Consider the following 19,452-nt stretch of genomic DNA (forward strand, 5'->3'; position numbering starts at 1 on the left):
TGGCATTAAGAAACTTGTTAACTGACTTTCACTATATTTTTTTTTTTTTTTTTTTAAAGGAGAATGCAGTTGAAGCTAATTTTATTTTATTTTTGGATAGAGAAACTGTTGGAACTGCTTTACAAAGTATTTTAGTAAGTGTGGGGAAATTTACTGTCTCGGTCATCTTTATTCCTCAGCTTTCATCATGATGTAGGGGAAAAACTTACCTGTTAACAGATATAATTATTGAAGTCATCTTTAATTTGTATTCCCTCCCTCATTCACACACAGGTAAAAAGATTTGAGATTATTTTTTAACAATTGGAGAAGGGTAGTTTAAAGAGTAGGTGGAAGAGAAGATGATGTCTTACTATCAGTAATATTAACCCAAATAAAACTGTTTAAATGTTTCCCATTTGGAAGGGATCATGACAGGTGGTATAGAGCAAGCTCATCCAATGTACATTTCTGTTGGACGTTTTTGTGTGCTGTCACGGGTCTTAAGAGAGCTGCCAAATTATCGTGGCAAGTTTAAGTAAGTGAATTAGGGCAGGATTTTCCAAGCTGCTAGGCAGTCTGTTAGTGGGTCATAAAATTAGTTTAGTGGGTCACAACAAGCATTACAACAAAGTGAAATAATGACTTTTTTTTTTTTTTAATAGAGTCTTACTCTGTCACCCAGGCTAGAGTACAGTGGCGAGATTTTGCCTCACTGCAACCCGTGCATCTCCCGAGTTCAAGCTTTTCTCGGGCCTCAGCCTCCCAAGTAGCTCGGATTACGAGTGTGTGCCTGGCTAATTTTTGTATTTTTAGTAGAAATGGAGTTTGGCTATGTTGCCCATGCTGGTCTCGAACTCCTGGCCTCAAGTGATCCACCCACCTTGGCCTCCCAAAGTGCTGGGATTACAGGCGTGAGCTACCACGCCTGGCCGAAATAATGAACTTATCAGAGTATACAGCATGTTGTAAAGGCTATGTATTTCTCCTGGAAACCTTGACTTCATTTTTTTTTTCATTGTTGGGTGTGTGTGGGTATTGGATCACTGTATATAAATAAAGTGGGTTTGAAAGCCTCTGATCTGAGATATTTTAGAAAGTTTATCCGAATTCTTTAGAGCAAGTCTAATTGCACAGAGAAGGAAAGTGCTTATAACTGAGTCTTTCTTAGTTGTATTTCCAACACCATTGAGTGGATTCACCGTGACCCGTTTTAGGGTTTAGGACTTTGGTCATCACAATGGCAATGTTTTGCAACATCCTCCTTCCTTCTGTGGTTCCCACTAAGATCTTCCCAAGCATCATTTCTAGCTGGAGAGTCACACATGGCCAAGCCAGTTATCACAGGCAATTACACAGAGTAGATGTGACCACAGACTGTCCTTTTCAAATTAAAAATGTTTTGTTTCTCTAAGGCTGTCATTTTCCTTTTCTCTACACTAAATAAAATAATTTGCAATCCTTTACAATAGAACTACTCCGTATGTCACAGAAGGCAGGTCTCTGAGAGGCTAAATGTGTGGCAAAAGTAGACAGGAAGCACAGTCCAATCGCTGTAGGGTTGAAATATGAAAAGCTAGTGTCACAGGTCACCAAGAAGGCTCTGAAGCCTTTTTGGGGGAGAATTGGGGAGAATTTGATAAAGCCAGAAAGGTACAAATAGGGGCTGTTGAGATTGGCATTTCAGTGGATTAAACTATAGAAGGAGAAAAAGAGATTCCTTAACATTGGTGATAATATGTTATCAGGTATAACAATTTATAGTAATGGTAATACAGAGATTTTTTTTTCCAGAGCTAATATATTTTGTAAGTGGAAAATAAGGTTTATGTCTTCAATTCTAAAGATTCATAGATGAAATTAGGAAAATAGTGTCCTTAAAAAAAAAAAAAAGGAAAATAGTGTCCTTCCTAATTAATATGTCCCATGTACCATTGTGTTTATGTACTTTCTACTATAAACTGAATTTTAAAATCTTGAATAAAGTATACTCACAAATAATTGGAATCTTACTCAGTTTGACATTTGTAAGATTATCGGCTGGGTGAGGTGGCGCACACCTGTAATCCCAGCACTTTGGGAGGCCAAGGCGGGCAGATCACCTGAGGTCAGGAGTTTAAGACCAGCCTGGCCAACATGGTGAAACCCCATCTCTACTGAAAATACAAAAATTGGCCGGGCACGGTGGGTGCCTGTAGTCCCAGCTACTCAGGAGGCTGAGGCAGGAGAATCACTTAAAACTGGGAGGTGGAGGTTGCAGTGAGCCGAACTCCATCTCAAAAAACAAAACAAAACAAAACAACAAAAACACTATAAACCAAAATGTAGAGAATAACTTTTAGATTTTGTTCTTTCAACTCTGAGTTGCCTCAGAAAACTTCGAAAAGAATTGTCTCATTTTTCGTGGCCTTTGTGCTACATTTTTAAGTACTCAATCCATTTAAGGAGGTAAAACTATCCTACTGTAATTAAGCTGTTCAGATTAATTATTTTAAGGCATAAAGGAAGTAGTTAGCTATGATGACGTGTTATTTTCTTGTTAGATAATTATTTTACAATTGTTCCTCTAGAAGTGATGAATGATTTCCTTTATAACCAGCTGTCAGTAAAAGGCAAGTTTTCATTATGAGTATGTTAACGTGTCCTTTGTCCTTGTCCTTTTCATTTAGTTAAAGTAACCAGTAGCTCCTATTTATGTGAACTTAAAAAAGGTACTGTTAAAAAAGTTCTGACCTTTGTGATAAGAGCTGTGAGTGAAGTCAAAGCTGATAGGATGCTGGGTTCGTGGGTAATGAATCCTGTTACAACAAAAGAAATGAAAGCATGACAACTTGGGTAACTCAGGGAAAGAAGCCGAGTTCTCCATTTCATGTGGACTTCATATCAGGTGGAGCATTTACTTAAGGCACCACCTTTTTCTGTTCTTTCCCTGAGTCATTACTGCTGCTGTAGGTTTTAAATCCCTCGGTGTGTTGAGACTTTGGGCAAACATCACTTGACCATAGAGTTATTAGGTAGTAACAGACTTGATTGCAATGCAATGAATTGCCAGAATGAGTACCTTGATGGAGGGATATGTATTGGTTCTTGGGGCAAAAGTCCTCATACCTGACAGCCGAGGACTAGAGCTGCAGACTCAGTGGTAGGTGGTGGTTGTTCTCACAGACTTGTGTCGTGGGAGAAGGAGTGACTATTAAGGCTTTGTTTTGAGAGAGACAGACAAGAGAATTGACTTGAGGATGGACGCTGCAAAGTAGACATAAGATTACTGCAGTAGTCTTAAATGATCCTTAAAAGCATCCTGTTGGGGTCAAGATGAATCGGATCACTTCACTTCTATAGGATCTGGATTATGACTGATGTCTCTGTTCCTCATCACTAAAATGAAGTGATATTTCTCCAAGGCCTCTTTTAACTCCAGAATTACATGAATTTTTGAAATGTTGAATATTTTCTAAAACAGCCTCTTTTCCATTCCCGTAAGAAAAATGGTTGTTATGCTCTATAGACAGGTGGCACCCGATGTCTGCGTATTTACCAGTGAGCTCTTTGTTTTTAGGCTTTCGTCGTTCTGTGTTCCTTGTTTGCCAAGTAGGGTGCTCACTTGCAGAATGCAGTCATTTTCCCATTCAGCTTTTAAGTTTTCCTGTGTCCGTTACTGTCCGTACAGTTAGTGAAAGGCTTCAGCTGAGTCCTGTGGGGAGATCACTTCGAGTTTCTGGGTTTGGGTGTGCTGTGATGGGGTGACTGAGATCACTGTCGGTGGTGAGTGAATGGTCTCGTGGAGCTGGGGTTGCCTTGCTTTTGTTTACTCGTGACTCTGCAGGGCAGCCTGTGGGAAAGTGGCAAGGCTTGGCGTCTTGGAACCACAAGCCTCCAGAGGGAGTTGAGTTAATGTGCAGAGTTGAATCAGGGAAAGTTCAGAGGCAGTGTAGTTTACTCCCTTATGCCAGTACCCACACTCACTACAAATGTGTTTACATTTAAACTTTTGCCAAAGCCCCCTTAGTTTAAAAGGGAGGCTTCACATAAATGGAAAAGCTGAGGCTAAAAGGTCTAAACTTCTCTCATATTTGTTGCTTATTGCAGCTTTTATTATAGATGCTGCGAGTACTCAGCACTTCTAAGAAACTCCCATTGCTCTTGTTTCCCTTTCAACTTGGAGCTGGATCCAGAGTAGTTAACTGAGGGGCCTGGCGAGCTACTTGTCAGGAGGATGGCTTGCCTTTGAAGGCAGTTGACTCTTGTATGTGTCTTAGTCTGTTTAGGCTGCCATAACAGATGCCATAGACTGGGTGGCTTAAACAATAGATGTTGGTTTCCTCACACTTGTGGAAGCTAGAAGTCCTAGATCAAGGTGCCAGCAGATTGGGTTCCTGGCTTGCAGACAGCCGTCTTCTCACTGTGTCCTCACATGGCATTGAGGCTGGAGAGTACAGGGAGAGAGATTGAGAAAGAAGGAGCTCTGGTCTCTTTTCCTCTTCTTATAGGGACACTGATCCCATCATGTGGGTTGCAGCCTCATGACCTCATCTAAACCTAATTACCTTTCAAAGGTCCCACCTCCAAATACTGTCACTTTGGGGGTTAGGGCTTCAACATTGGAATTTTGGGGGAACTCAGCATTCAGTCGGTAACTGTGTGTGTGTGTGTGTGCGCACGCGTGTGCATGTGTACGTGTAGAGGAGTGTTGATTGTCCACCTGACAGCCGTTGCCATCCCCTCTTCCGTGCTGGATGCCAATTTGCATTTTTCTGGCACGTTTTGCGGCTAGAGTGGTCATGTGACACTGTTCTGGCCAATGAGGCGATGGAGGAAGGCCCCCGGGGGCTTCTGGGAGTTCCTTCCTTCCCAGCTGGAGAGAGCCCTTCTCAGGGGCTGTCTCTGCCTTCCCTTCTTCCCATGTGTGCCTGAGGCAGGGCTAGGAGAAGAGCCCAGGTCCCTCCTGCCACCTCCAAGCGATGAAGCAGCCCTGGGCCAACTCCAGCATTCTCGTGTGAACTGCAGAGGAGCCCAGCGCTTCCAGCTACTTGCAGCCAGGTGCCGTTACCCCTACGCCCCACGCACCTGTGTACAAGGGCACAAGTGCCTTCCCTGGAGCTGGCAGGAGGTGCAGTCGGAAGAGCATCTGGTCCCTGAGGCCTCCCTGTGCCTCCCCCGGACCCCCAGGGTGTCCGTGTTCACAGTTGTTGACCCTCGGGTGCTTCTGTCGCGTCTGCTGTCTTCTCCTCCAGGCTGGGAGCTCCTGGACCACGTCTTACTCCCCTCTCGATCTTCAGGCCCACCCTGTGCTCCCCTGTAGGAGACACAGTAACTGGTTCAGCGAACCAGGTTCACTCAACCAGCGAGCGCTGTGGGTCCTGGTCTTGCTGACAGCTGTTGCTTTACTCCTTTCTTGTTTCTGGTGTCCTCCCTGAGAAGCCTGCGTATTGGTTGTTCACAGAAAGCCCACGAGGTGGCCTGAAGAGAGGGAAGTGGGAAAACAGACTTTAATTAAAAGGGCCTGGGCCATGGAAATAGCTGTTCTCTAGGGTTTGGTTAGAGACAGACAATCCTCCAAAGACCGAGACAGAGATGTGTCCCAGTCCTCACGCTCAGTTTTCATTGCGGAAGCAGAAATCAAATGAGAGCCAACTTAAATTCTTTTAATTATGGAATATTTTAAGCCTACAGAAAAAACACATCATTTGTTACCGTTGTTTCTGGCATTAAGGTCTCTTTTTTCTTTTTAAGAGTGAAAAATGAAGTTTTCCAGACAAACACTTAACTAATTCAGTATTTCAAAAGTGAAATATAGGCTGAACATCCCAAATCTGAAATCTGAAATGCTCCAAAATTCAAAATTTTTTGAGCACTGACATGCTGCTGAAAGGAAATGCTCACCGGAGCATTTCAGAGTGTAGATACTGAGAAATATTCCAAATATTCTAAAATTGGAAAAGCTTTGAAATCTGAAACACCTCTGGTGTTTCGGATAAGGGATGCTCAACCTGTAGTGAGTGAGTGGTTGGAAGTTAAAACATATTCTTCTGTAGAAACAAACCTGTTTGACCCACAATTTGTCCAATATACAGAGATTTGAGATGAAAAACTTACAAAATGATAGGATGTCTGGTTGTCATTTTACCAGTAAGGAAACAAACCCAGAGAAGTGAAGTCAGGATTTAAGTTTGTGGACCTTTTATTTAAGGTTCTTTCTACTCTGCCATACATTACTAGTGACTTCAGACAACAGTGTCGAATTTCATCAGCCAAAACCCACCGGGAACACAACGTGTAGTTATACAGAAGTTGGCTTCATTTAGCTTGCTTCTGCCGGGGCCAGTGTACCCAGAAGAATCCTGGGACTATTTTGGAAAGGCAGACTTGGGGTTGTTGTTGGACTGGGTGATTTGAAGGTGGAATTAGGGAAATGGGGCCAGATCTGGGTTGGATGTGGCCAGGAGGCAGAAACAATTCAGTGATTGAGTATCCCAACAACTTTTATCTAGGAGGTAGGAGATTGAAGTAGAGTTAGAGTGGCCATGCAGTAAAGAATTTGCAATCATACGTGTTGGTGAGAAAAGGGGGCATCTGGTTATTTTTGTGGTAGTAATGTGGGCCCATCTGTGTCCATTTTTGAGCATTCATTATGTTCTGATGGGAATATGGGGGTCAGGTTGTCAATTAGACTGGTCTTTACTTTGAAGGTTGGTAGGGTTGAATTTAATTTGTTCACCAACTTACTTTCATTCTGAATGCTGATGCTTGAGGAATAGTAGGTTTTAATAGGAGCAAGATGCAGTGGGAAGTAGGGACTTAGAGGATGTCTAAATAACCGTGTCTGAGCAGTCACTGGTTTTTAAACATTGTAGCTGCTCAGTGGTAATACTGCAAATTTTAAAAAAGGCAGATGGGTAGTTTTTTCCTAGCTTGAGAAGCTTTAAAAATCATCATGATGACTTTGTACTGTCTTAAAACTTGATCGGCTGTAGAAGCAGATAAAACTGTCGAGCTGTTATTAAAGTGTACTTACAGTTGAAACATATTAGTCTTCAAAGATGCCATCCAGTTATTGATCCAGAGGTAACGTTAATGGTGGTGTTACTCACAGTGCCAAAACACCCACAGATCAGTAGAAAATGTGGACAATCAATTTAGAAAATTTGCACAGCAGTCAGAAGTGAGAGGCAGTGCTGGGTAGTGAAGAGTGGACCAGACTCCCATGTTGGTCCTAGTCTGAGCTTTGCTACTGTGTGGTCCAGAATGTCTTTGCCACTCTCTTAACTTAGTCATTTCATCTCTCTGGGCCTCAGTTTCCTCATCTGTCATAATGAGGAAGTTGAACACCTGGTCTCTGTGTTCCTTCGAAAGTTTCTGTCATTAAGTCTGTTTGAAGATAGTCTCTTCTTTTGAAAGTATTAGTTTGTTTGGCCAGTTGGGCCAGGTCATAAATATTACGGAATTATTATTCAGCTCTTGAAGACAGGAATGTTTGAGGGCTTTGAAAGCTAGCCCAGCAGGAAGCTTTTCGTGGTCTGTGTAGTTTCCTTCCTCTCAGGAATGATTAGGCTGAAATCAACCATCTTCTCAGTCCATCTTCTTTGTATTTTCTTGAGATGAATGACTGAGGTGTTTTCTCCTCAGAAAATAACATAGGAGAAAAATTCCAAGGGAGGCCTCTTTATTCAGGAACTTGCAATTTAGGAATTAAGTGTGATAACCTTATTTTACCAATTTTAATTTTGTGACTATAACATAATATAAATAAGGATTCTGTTACATGCAAATTTTGAAGTCATGCAAAAACCAAAAAAGGAAAAGAAGTCAATCAAAGCTTGTATAATTTCAAAGATGGTGGCCAGGTGGTTTGGAAGCTGTGCATGGGATTGCCACATGGCCGCCCACCTCTAGCAGGCAACAAGCCTTGTGTGTTTAGTCAGTATCATGCTGCATGTCGTTGCTGATGACATTCAAGTTTTTGCTTATGTGTGCTGGTATTTAATGTGCACTTAGATCTAAATATCTTTTTTTAGCCTTCAAAGATGTCAACCAGGTATTCATCAAGAGGTATATTAATGGGGATGTTAGTGATAGAGCCCAAGACACCCTCAACCCCCAGATCAATAGCTTTGTAACAGAAGCGCTAAACCACTACGAAGATGATCAGACAACAGTGGGATGCATCTTGCCATTGATTTAGCAGAAAGAGCACACATCCAAATAGGAGAGTTAATATAGAGAGGTGCTGTAGCAAAGTGGCTTAGAGCATGGACTCTGGAGCTAGCTGCATGATGCTGCCACTTAATTAGCCTTGTAGATTTAGGCAAGTCACCTAGCCTTGCTGGGCCTTAATTTTCCTGTCTGTATGATGGAATAAATTTAATGTCTTCTGCAAAGGTTATGTGACACTTAGCAAACATGATAAAACACAGGTTGCTGGGCCCACCCCCAGAGACTCTGATTCACTGCATCTCCGGTATTTGCATTTAACTAATTCCATGATAGTGCCGATGCCTCGGACCCTGAGATGACACTTTGAGGATCACCATGCTGTGCATTTGTACACACAGACACACACGTAGGCATTTATTTTCCGAAGTAAAGGGCATACTGTTTGGAGCCTAATGTTTTTCTCCTATTTAGTGCCTTGTGAATATTTTCCCTTTCATTATTTATTCTAATAATGGATGATTTTAAGCTGCACTGTATTCCATTATTAGATATTTAAATGGCTTCCATTTTTTGCACTATCATAGACCATGCCGGAATAAATATCATTCTGTGTACACTTGTCTACCTCTCTGTTGATCTCTTTAGGGTAAATTCCTAAAAGTGGAGTTACTATGTTCAAGGGTGTTTCATGGTAAGGCCTTTTGCTACACATTGCCAACAAATTCTTCAGAAAGAGAGTAGCAGAAATTTGTCTTCTCACAAGTAGTCTATGAGAGTAGAAGCTGATTTTCTAAATGTAAGGGAATAAGAAAAACTTCATCATTAACCTTTTTTCATGTGTATTTGGGCTTTGGTGGGAGTAGGCAAGAAGAATATCTGTGGATTTATAGAGTAAGCAAAGGTATGTCAGGAAAAACTAGGGAGGAAGAATAGGGCTGAACTGTGGCTTGATTTCAGGAGAGTTTCTGGGATTCAGACTTGAATTAACTGAATGATGCTGTAATGTATAGGTGTTCATATAGGTGATTTTATGCAAAGAATAAACATTGGCTTACTTTTATTTATCTTATACGGTATGGGTGACTACTGCTGCTAGTTCAAGGGTCTTGATTTTTTAAAAATGTGTTTCTTGACTGTGGTAGGTGGGAGCCCCAGGATACAGACTTTTGTTTAAGTAACATCTGCTCCACTCTGCCTTCCCGTGTGGGCCTCTCTAACCCTGGGCCAAGCAGTTGAGTCTCTCCTCGGGGTACTTGGAGTGAGGGTGGGTACAGCTTGGGTAACTCAGCATCCGTACCTAAAAACTTACTCAAAGTAGGCTTCATGTAGAGAAGTCAGTGGTTCTTGGGAACAGGGGTGAGTGAATGGAGGCGAAGGTGGGGCCCTCCAAGGTCAGTCAGGCCCTCAGGGTGGGACGAGCTGTAGGGCTCTTGGTTATAAGCCTGTGTGGTGGAGACCAGCAGATGAGCCAAACTCTTCTTTATTATCAGAACATTTCACTAATAAGGGATCTCAAGGGTCATCTGGCACAACTTTCTCTTTTTGCAGATAAGGAAGCTAAATAATTTATTATTTCTGTTAAGCTTCACCATATGAGAGTTTTTGGGTTTCTTTTTAAAATTTTTAGGATCAGATAGTGAACCTTGGAACAGAATTGGCTGCTTTTTGTTTCTTTTTTCTGGAAGAGCTGAACTTTAGAGAATTGTGACTGCATGGTAGACGGGCAAAGCAGGAAGGACACAGTGCAGCTGAGAGCGAGGGTGGCCTGTGGTCTCTCGTTTGGCCTGGAGAACGGGCTGATTTCAACTCCTCCTGCGCTGCTCCTGAGTCACAGGTCCTACACCACCGTGCCTCTCTCCCGAGCTCAGGAGGCCGAGCTCAGGACTGCGCGCTCCTTCCTGAGTGGTCTCCAAAGGCCTCAGAGTGGCCTTGGATGAAGAGCTGCTCTCTTCTGTGCCAGTTATGTTTTTTAGAATATATGTACTAGTTTTCTTCTTGCAATTCAAAAAAGTGTTTTTTTCTTTCCTTTTAGTAAAGAAACACGTATGATGGGTTATTTCTTTTAAAAAGCAACAGCTCCCCTGAACACCAAACTGTGCCTTTTACCACTGGGTGACACTGTTAGACCACAGAACATGCTTTGCTGGTAAAATCAAGAGTCCTTGAATTTCAGATTTCATCAAGCTACTTTACATAGGAGAGAGAAACTCCAAATCACTTAATAGTCATCTATCAAATGTTATTTGATAAGTGTAATTTATCAATTTTAAGGCCAATGAGTTTAAGGCAATCAGTTATTAAAGAAATCCATTAATTGGGCAGGATTTCGATTGCTTAGAAGTTTTTGCAGATTAATGTGCTGCATATTAATGAACTAATTATTTCATGGGAATATTTATGCAAGCCAATGTACTAATATATCTATTTCCCACCAGACAGAAGTCTAAGTTATCTTTCTTTGGCGAAAGACTCACTGTTGATATACAGCAATTAATGTTACAGACTTTTAGTGAGAATTTTTTTGAGCCATCTTATTCAAAAGGAAGCACATCTGTTGGTTAGAGAAATGGGTATTTGGTTCTCTGTACTGGTATGTGTTAAGAAGGTTATGTTTTACTAGTTCTGAGCTCTTTCAAGATCAAATGACGACAGAATTTGTTCAAAGTGTGGGTTGACCTCCCCTACTCTGTTTTTGGCTCCTTTTGGAAATCTGATGTCTGCCCTTCTAAGTGTAAGGTGAGCATTATCTGGTCAATTTCAGCTGACCACTGTGTGGCTGAGATGTTTCTGAGGTTAAGAACTGAGTGCGAGTCAGGCCTTCCCTTTGTAGGGTTAACATGAGAAAGAAGACAACTTCAAATTTAATTTTAATAGAAGCAGACTTTAGTATCCTTCAAGAGTTATTAATGGAGTCCTGCAGGAGTGTAAAGGGGAAACACTGAGGAGGAGCCAGGGAAGACTTGGTGGGGTGAGTTCCTCCATTTGGATACTCTGAGCCCCCCGTATTATCCTGTTCATTCGATACTTTTTTTTTTCTTCGAGATGGAGTCTCACTGCATTGCCCAGGCTGGAGTGAAGTGGCGCAACCTCGGCTCACTGCAGCCTCTGCCTCCTGTGTTCAAGTGATTCTTGTGTCTCAGCCTCCTAAGTAACTGGGACTACACTCGTGCACCATGATGCCTGGCTCATTTTTGTATTATTATTATTATTATTTTTTAAGTAGAGACGGGGTTTCTACTTGGCCAGGCTGGTCTCAAACTCCTGACCTCAAGTGATCTGCCCGCCTCAGCCTCTCAAAAGTGCTGGGATTACAGGTGTGAGCCACCGTGCCCGGCCCATTCAGTACGTTTTAATAAGGTGCACACAGTGTGACATACAGCCCAGGGCTGGGGAAGGCAATGGGAGGTAAGACGAGAGGTTTGCGGGCCTCTGGAGGTCAGCCAGAGGCACAAGGAGTCGGCGGCTCCAGCTTTCTCCTAGCTCTTCTGTGTCTGCTAGTCACTTTGAGGCCGCTGCTACCCTGTATGGCTTGTGTACAAGCCATAGTGCCAGAGCATAGGGGAGAGGATGGAAGTCACTCAGAGGTCTTTCCCCTTCTGCAGAGATTCACTTCTATGTCCTTCAAGGGGAGACAGTGTGGAAACACGTGGGAAATTAGCCCACAGGTGGGGAAGTGCCTGGGGCGAGGGGCGTCCAGTGGAGTCTTCCATAGCAGTTCAAACAGGAGGACATGTCTCCGGGGGAGAGGCCCCGGGAAGACTTGGAGAGGCAGGCTGTGAGCTGGTCTTTGCACGGTGCCTGGAGTTTTACTGGCCGGGGAGGAGGGATTTCTGCCCAGGAGGAAATCTGGGAGCAGAGGTGGAGATGGGAACGTTCACGGGCTTGATGTGTACTGGCTGCCTGGAGTTGATGCCAGAGAGTTAAGAACCACATATTTGTAAAGGTAATTGAGGACTCCACTATCGAGAAGGGGGCCACAGAAGGCCAAGCAGTTTAGCATCCTCTCCTGAGGTGAACACTGATGCTCGGCTTGGTAGCCCTGATCTGATTAAATGAGTTAGCTCATTGGATTTGACTGAGGATGCAGCTGGATTAGAGGGAAAGGCAGCAGGGGGGGATGGAGGCCATGGAGAGGCCAAGTGCACAATTCCCAGGATGAGGGATGAGCGACTGGTGATAGGGGGCGATTTTCAGATGCGTTTATGGAAGGGAACTGATGATCGATTCTGTACTTAGGGTTGAAACCTGTGAGATAGAACCTTTGGGAGAAATAAGGAAGTTAAGGGAAGACTGCAAGGGATTGTTTCTCAGTGGAAGAATGGTGTGTGTGCTGTCGTCTCTGTTGCTTTTGAGAAACAATAGCTCCAACTCAAATTTGCCTGGGATGACTTCTGCTACAGTGTAGGCCCTCTGGGGTGGTGGGGTCGGCTCTGTCCTTTCAGTGTCCTTTCCAGCACCTGGGCAGTGTCTGGCGCCTCGGAGGCCTTCAGTAAATGGCGAGTAAAGTGGAGCTCAACTTGACGCCTGTTGATCCTGAGGTGAACATTGCAGTACGAAGTTGGAATTTCAGAGCCAGAGCTCGGGAAGTCAGGAACTATCTCCACACACACTTGAGAAACAGCTCATGTAGCAGAAGGGGCACAGGTGTGTGGAGTCTCCAGAGGCATGACCGAGAGAAGAGGACAGGGCTGTGGCCCTCTGCTTGGATTGCTGGTGGCGTTAAAGGGAGGGAAGAGGAAGTGTGGGCAGAAAGCTGGGGGAGAATGGGGGAGGACAGAGGGAGAGTGGTCCAGGGGCTGCCTTCGCATCAGCAAGGAGATAGACACCGGCCCCAGACCCAGGAGAGGCCCAGGAGAGTGTCACCAAAGGAGGGAGCCCTGGATGGCCTGAGAAAACCCCACCGGGTGTGGACTGTCATGCGGATAGAAACATGCTGTTGCTGTGAATATTTGTTGTCTGTTAGTGACCATGGATCACAGCCCTTGGGGACAGACCTTGAGGGCCAAAAGCACAGGCACTTCTTACCGGAAAAATCACCTGACAAGCCAAGTGACACTGCCAGCTCCTGGGTAGCAGTTGGTGTGGGGAACATTAGCCAAGGTCCTTCTCAGGGTGAAATTTCTCTGGGATAGTTCTCAGGCCCAGCCATTGTCCTGGGAATAAGCCCAAATGCACCTGTTTGGTTGATAAACATTCTGTGCTTTGGGGCTTCAGATGGGACTGACTAGGCTGGGATGCCCAGAGCTGCAGAGTGGAGCAGGCTCTGACTGTGTGTCACGTCCACATGGTAAACATGGCAGACGTCTGGTTGCCCTTCTCGTTTCTCCCATAGATGTGCTGCTGTTGGCTGAACCTAGGGGACATTCCTCCCTCCCACCAGGTACTACTCACAGGATGAGGGTAGTTCTGCAGTATACCAGGGAATTCTAGAATCTGCACAGGAGTAGAGGAAGTGAGGGTGCAGGGTTTGTGTCTTATATCTGCAGTCCTAGGACTTTCAACTGGGTGAAAAAAGTCACCAAGGATCAGCCTCTTGCCAAGACAAGGAGCTGTTATAGTTGGCTGTGGGCCCTTGAAGGATTTTATTCACCCCTTAAGCCATTTTTACATCCTCCCCAGAGCCAGGAATTGAATGAATCTTTATTTATTTTATATTAGTTTTCTTCTGTCTAGAGACTTCTTGTTCTCACACCCTAAAGTATTTTTGTTTTTGTTTTCATTTTCTCTCTATAGTTTGTCTTCAGTCTTTTCTAGGTTTGTTTGAATATCCAACTTCCTGGCAAAACAAGATTATGCAAGAACTGCTTTTTTTTTTTTTTAACTTTGGCTTTGATCATGATATGTTTGGACAATATAGAAAATGCCTCTTTTTAGCCAAGATTCAGACTTTGGGGAGGTACAAGGCCGAAGAAATTTAGTTGCAGGAGTAATTTGCTAGTTTCCATGGAAAGCAACCCAAACTGTCATTGGTTGACCATCAGCCTCACTTTCTTCTGACAGATAGCAGCTGGGTCTTGGGTACCCAACTTTGGCACAAGCCTCTCTGAGATCCTGCTCCAGTCATTTTCTTTCTTCCACAACACTTTCCCCCTTCCCTGTCCACATGGAAAAATGAACAGAGGCCAAGATTGGGTTCATCATTATTCTTGTTTGTCTAAACTAGTGTACTTGTGGTATACGGTCATTCACTTTCATGTTGATGGAACATTAAGTAACGGAGAGTTAAAGTAACGAATTAGTTTGTTGGGACTGTTTGACCACTTTGTTGAGCATCTGCCACATGGGCAAATACTGTGGATGGTAGATGTTTTCCAGAATGCTGAGACAAACTCTGCATATGCAAGTTTACTAGCTCTGATTTCCAGTTGAGGAAATCAAGACTCAGGTTAAATAATTTTATAAAAATCACATGATTGATGAGTGACCTAACCAGGGATTCTAATTCAGGATGAGTGGTCTTCAAGCCTGATGCTTTTTTCCATTATGCTGTATAACTTCCCATGGACTGTGCACAGTTTAAGATGGATGAAATGACAGAATTGTCATTATGCAGCAGCAACCAAGTGACTTGTGGATAGTAATTTTAATAGCTGTTGAACGTGTACTCTTACACGTGCAGAGGAGGGCATGCACCAAAAAGTGTACCGATTGAGGGTGAATGTTCAGAGGAAACACACCTGTGTCACCAGAATCTGTATTATCCAGAAACAGTCTTTTCCAGACCCTAGAAGCCCCATCTGTACTGCCGTCTGTTCACTCCTGAAATAACCATTATCCTGACACCTAACATCAAAGGTTGGTTTTGCCTGGTTTTGAACATTGTGTACATGGACGCATGTGGTATATACTCTTCTGCATTTGGCTTTGTTTGCTCAACGTTGTATTTGTGAGATTCAGCTATGCCTTGCTTGCAGAATTGCCAGTTCATTCTCATTGCTGCGTAGTATACCACTATATCAGCACACCGCTGTTTACTTACCCACCCTACTGTTAGTGGACATTTGAGTTGCCTCCAGTTTGGGACTATTATGAATGGCCTCCCATTAACATTCTTATAAAAAACATTTATATTGATATGTTTTAATGAAATATGTCTTTCCTGCCTCCCATCTCACTTTAATGTCATCCTTTGCAAGGTGTTTTCTGTTGGGGATCGTAAAGCTGTGATATTAGAAAGCTTCTAAAGTCCTGTTGAGAGACAGGAAGTCATTCTGTTAAAATCCAACCTGGTTCCTCCATCCGTCATCCCAGCCCATGGAGTGCCTAAGAGCTTCCTTTTGGAATTACACAGACTCAGGGTCAAATCTTGGTCCTGCTCTTTAGCAGCTGGGTAACCTTGGGCAGCAGTGACAGCATTATTGTTACTAATTTATTCTTATTCGTTGCCAGTGACAGTGCTAATAGCAAGTGACATCTATTGAAAGCTTACTGTGTTGTAGGCATTGCGTTTGGTGCATTTCGTTCTTTTTTTTTTTTTTTTTTTTTTTTGAGACAGAGTCTCACTCTGTCTCCAGGCCGGAGTGCAGTGGCGCAATCTCAGCCCACTGCAATCTCCACCTCCTGGGTTCAAGCGATTCTCCTGCCTCAGCCTCCCAAGTAGCTGGTTTTACAGGTGCACGCCACCACGCCCAACTTTTTGTATTTTTAGTAGAGATGGGGTTTCACCATGTTGGCCAGGATGGTCTCGATCTCTGGACCTCATGATCCACCTGACTCGGCCACCCAAAGTGCTGGGATTACAGGTGTGAACCACTGTGGCCCGGCGGGTGCATTTCTTATTTACTCTTCATAGCAACCCTGTAAGATCTGTCAGTCCTTTTTCATTGTTGCGTTGTTGAACTGGCGAAGGCCCTTACCCAAGATCACACTTAGAGCAAGTGACGAAGCTGGAATGCAGATGCAGGTTGCCGCACCCGAACCCATGCTCTTGAAGCTGTCAGCCTCATTTGGAGACTGGGGAGTCATGATCCCTACCTCGTGGGCCATATGAGGACCAAGTGACAGGGGAAGCTTACATATACCCCCAGGTGACATGGACACCAATTCCAAGATGGATTCCTTTCACCGCATCTCTCAGAATGGCCAACTGCTTTTGGGGTGTGCTTTGACTACAATGCCAGTGCCGGAGGGCAGAGCGGGCATGGCTGCTCCAGTCTGGCTGTCCTAAGGAAAGCGGACCTGCCATTCTGGGTCTGGACACCTCATTAGTTGAGGAGCTGTTGCCACCTACTGGTCGTTCCCACCTCACTTGGGCCAGCTTCTGGTTGCTGTAGGCAGATGTCTGCCGGATGTTTCTTGCCCTCCTTAGTACTCGCTCCCTCCTCCTCTGCCATTTTCTAAATATAAAATATGTGCCTTATTTGTAAAAATACATTTTCGGGGGATGAAAAAACTGATGAGAAAATGAATTTGATAGTTTCCCAAGAGCATCACTGTTTGGCATTTGTACAACAGCATATTGGCAGCAATTTGTTGAGTTCGTCATTGTTTTAAATGACCATCCTGGGAAGCCACAGGGGACTGTCCTATAGCCATAGTGGAGTTTGGCAGAGTATGAAACAATAACATCTCTGCACTTACGCAGATGACTCGGGTGGGATGTCGTTTCTAAGCCGTGGTGCACCAGGTTGGTGGCCACAGAAATCCCCTGGGCACTCGTGTGTTGCCTGGTCTAAGATGGAAACTTTTGGGTTTGCCTTAGGGCCAGGCAAGTCAGGAGTTTGTGATGAAACCAACTGCACTTTGGGAAAAATTCTTACCAGAACTCAGGCTCCTGCCTGTCTGGGAACGGTGGGTGCTGAGAGAGAGGCTTTGGATCCAAGAGGTGTCTTTCCCTTTTCAGGCTGACCCGGCCTGGAGTTTGCCGCCTCCACCTTACGTAACATGGGTTTCTCAGGGTATTGCCAGAGGGTTGGCAGAATCTTAGAGATGGCTTAGGAAACAGATTCTCCAAAAGCATTTTGGAATTACTTTTAACTTTCCAGAAGTTTTAGCAGTTCAAAAGGTTGTTTCACTTTGATTGGTGGTAGTGCACCTGTAAACTGTACACGTTGCCATGTGCCAAGAGATTGTTTTAGAAAGGATTCAAGTATTAGTGCTTCTAGATAGAATTAGGTCTTAAATATTTAGGTAAACATGAAAATTAGCATAATCTCTAAATTCTGATTCTTAAATATTAGAGGATTAGGTTTTGAATTCATCTGTTTGATGTAGAAATATGTAGATATGGAGCCAGAGCAGTCTGCTGGGGCAAGCCAGTTGCGGTCTGGGTTTGTTTTGTCAGCCCAGTTGTGAAAGTTTTCCGAGGGAATGGTAATTCACCTCTGGAAAGCAGTCAACAGAAGTACCTGGGATAGCCAGAGAGCTGGGCCTGGAGTGAACTTTGGAAAGGGAAGAACATGAAAAGCAAGGACTCAAAATCCATCTGTAAGCATGGGATTTCCCAGTCCTCTGGGATAATAGAGTCGAATAATGACTTCCATGTGTTGCTTAGTGGAAATTAAAGGTAGAATTCTCATCAGGCAGCGTTTTTCAGTGCATAGTGTGTCTGTCTGAAATACAATTCTCTGTTATTATTCAACAGCTTAAAAATCTTTCAGCGAGTCCCCTCCATTCAGAACAGCACGAGAGGCCCTTGGCACACCTCTAGACATTTCTACCCCATCTTTACTCTCAGGCTCCTGGATTCCTTGTTGCTCAGTGAGGAAATGTACCTGGCCGCTCAACGCCACTTTCTGCACTATACCTTATGGCAGTGGAATCCAAATGGCTTAGGGACACCCTCTGTCGTTAGCCCATGCCTTTGTTACCTCATTTAAGTAATACTTTCTGAACAAGTCCAAGGGGTCAAAGGAATAGGAACATAAACCAGACATGTTCTTTGCAGTAAAGAGAGGATAAGATTTATATCCACGTTGCTGTAATACAAGGCAGTGGTTGACAAATACTAGGAAAAGAGAACAAAGAACATCCCATAGAATTTGGGAAGGCGTCAGGGCAGATGCGGCATTTATTTGGATCTGCTGGATGCGTGAGTTTGGCTTTGTGGAGATCCGGGGCTGTGGTGGGAAAAGCCTCAGCATGCCTTCAGAGGGGGCAGTGCTGCTGTAAGCACGCTGGTGGAGGAGGGAGTAAGAGCATTGGTTTCAGCTTGATTGGAAGATAGGATTTGTGAGATGCAAGAGTTGCCTTATACCAGAGTTGTATTTTCCAGCATTGGTAGCAGTGAGCAGGATGGCTGGGAGAGGGAAAGAGCTGTGAAGAAGGTCATAGTTATGGTTATTGCCATGTGCTAGTCACAGCTCCAGGGCGGGGTGTCACTGAGAAGCAGCTGGAACCCAGATCCCACATGGCTCTCCCGCCATCACCACTGCCCTGAGTACAGAGACTCAAGGAGGGGGTTGCTCCAGGCCTGTTCACCCCCTTGTTACTAAATGACCATTTCCCAGGCCCCAGTGTGGCCTGTGCATGAGGAGCTGCAGGGACCGTGCCACCTATTCTGAGGACAGGCTTAAGGTCTCCATGCTTAACTCAGACTGAGAGGCTCCTGTGCACCCCCTTTTCCAGCTCCAGTTGTGAAGAAGGACAAACCAGTGAAAAAGAAAGATGTTTGCCCCTGTGTTGACAGCATATACATGTACTTCACCACACTGTCCCATGGAAAAACATCCTTCTGGGCTGAAATCCTAAATGCACTACACACATCTCTGTGCAGCCACAAGTGTCTGAAAAGTCAACCGCAGCCCTCCCCTCCTGCACCGGCTCACAGTGCCCGTGTCTGTCTAATAGGAGACAGGCTTGGGTGCCCCTCACCCTACTGGTCCTATGTGAGAAGAAAGACTTCCAAGCAACTAAATCTAGAGAGAGTTCAGAAAAAAGTCCCAAGCTAGGGCCTGTTTCCTAGATTCAGAACTAAAGTCATTTCATTCTGTGCAGTGGAAGCTCAACCTCCCTCCTGGCAACAAGGCCCACATCATGTTTGCACCTCAACACTGACTTCCAGGAAAGGCTGAGTGGGCATCTTATGCTGTCTCTAGTTGAGGGAGAAGTGGAAGTGCGGGACAGAGGATGAGGGGACGGAAAGCGGAGGGCAGGCAAAGCCTGAGGCCACGGAGGGCCAGTCAGTCAGGTAAAGGAAAGCGAGTCACCCAGGCTTGAGCGCTGGCTGCACTTGCCCTCTCAGTGTCACCTCTTCCAAGTCGATCAGACATCTCAGACTCGACACGTCCCAGATCCACTTGCTCTTTCAGCCTCCTGTCATGGCAACTTGAGCCTTCTGGTTGCTCAGATTGGAAACCTCTGAGTGATTCCTCTGTGCTT

The 19,452-nt window shown here is 44.4% G+C and overlaps 1 protein-coding gene across 12 annotated transcripts in view; it reads left to right on the top strand.

The window, feature by feature from the left end:
• The window catches only part of FAM107B (family with sequence similarity 107 member B), a 255,320-nt gene that overhangs the window by 220,810 nt on the left and 15,058 nt on the right, over window positions 1-19,452 (top strand). The window contains exon 1 of one of the 12 annotated variants that reach the window (XM_055296545.2): window positions 118-134. The exons of 10 other annotated variants lie outside the window; for them this stretch is intronic. The gene's annotated coding sequence lies outside the window, so the exon portion shown is untranslated. Of the gene's footprint in view, window positions 1-117; window positions 135-5,000; window positions 5,020-19,452 lie in introns of those variants that run through there. One more of the 12 variants, XM_055296542.2, reaches the window with a different exon arrangement.

Source organism: Symphalangus syndactylus, chromosome 10, assembly GCF_028878055.3.
Source record: "Symphalangus syndactylus isolate Jambi chromosome 10, NHGRI_mSymSyn1-v2.1_pri, whole genome shotgun sequence".
Classification (NCBI taxonomy): Eukaryota; Metazoa; Chordata; class Mammalia; order Primates; family Hylobatidae; genus Symphalangus; species Symphalangus syndactylus.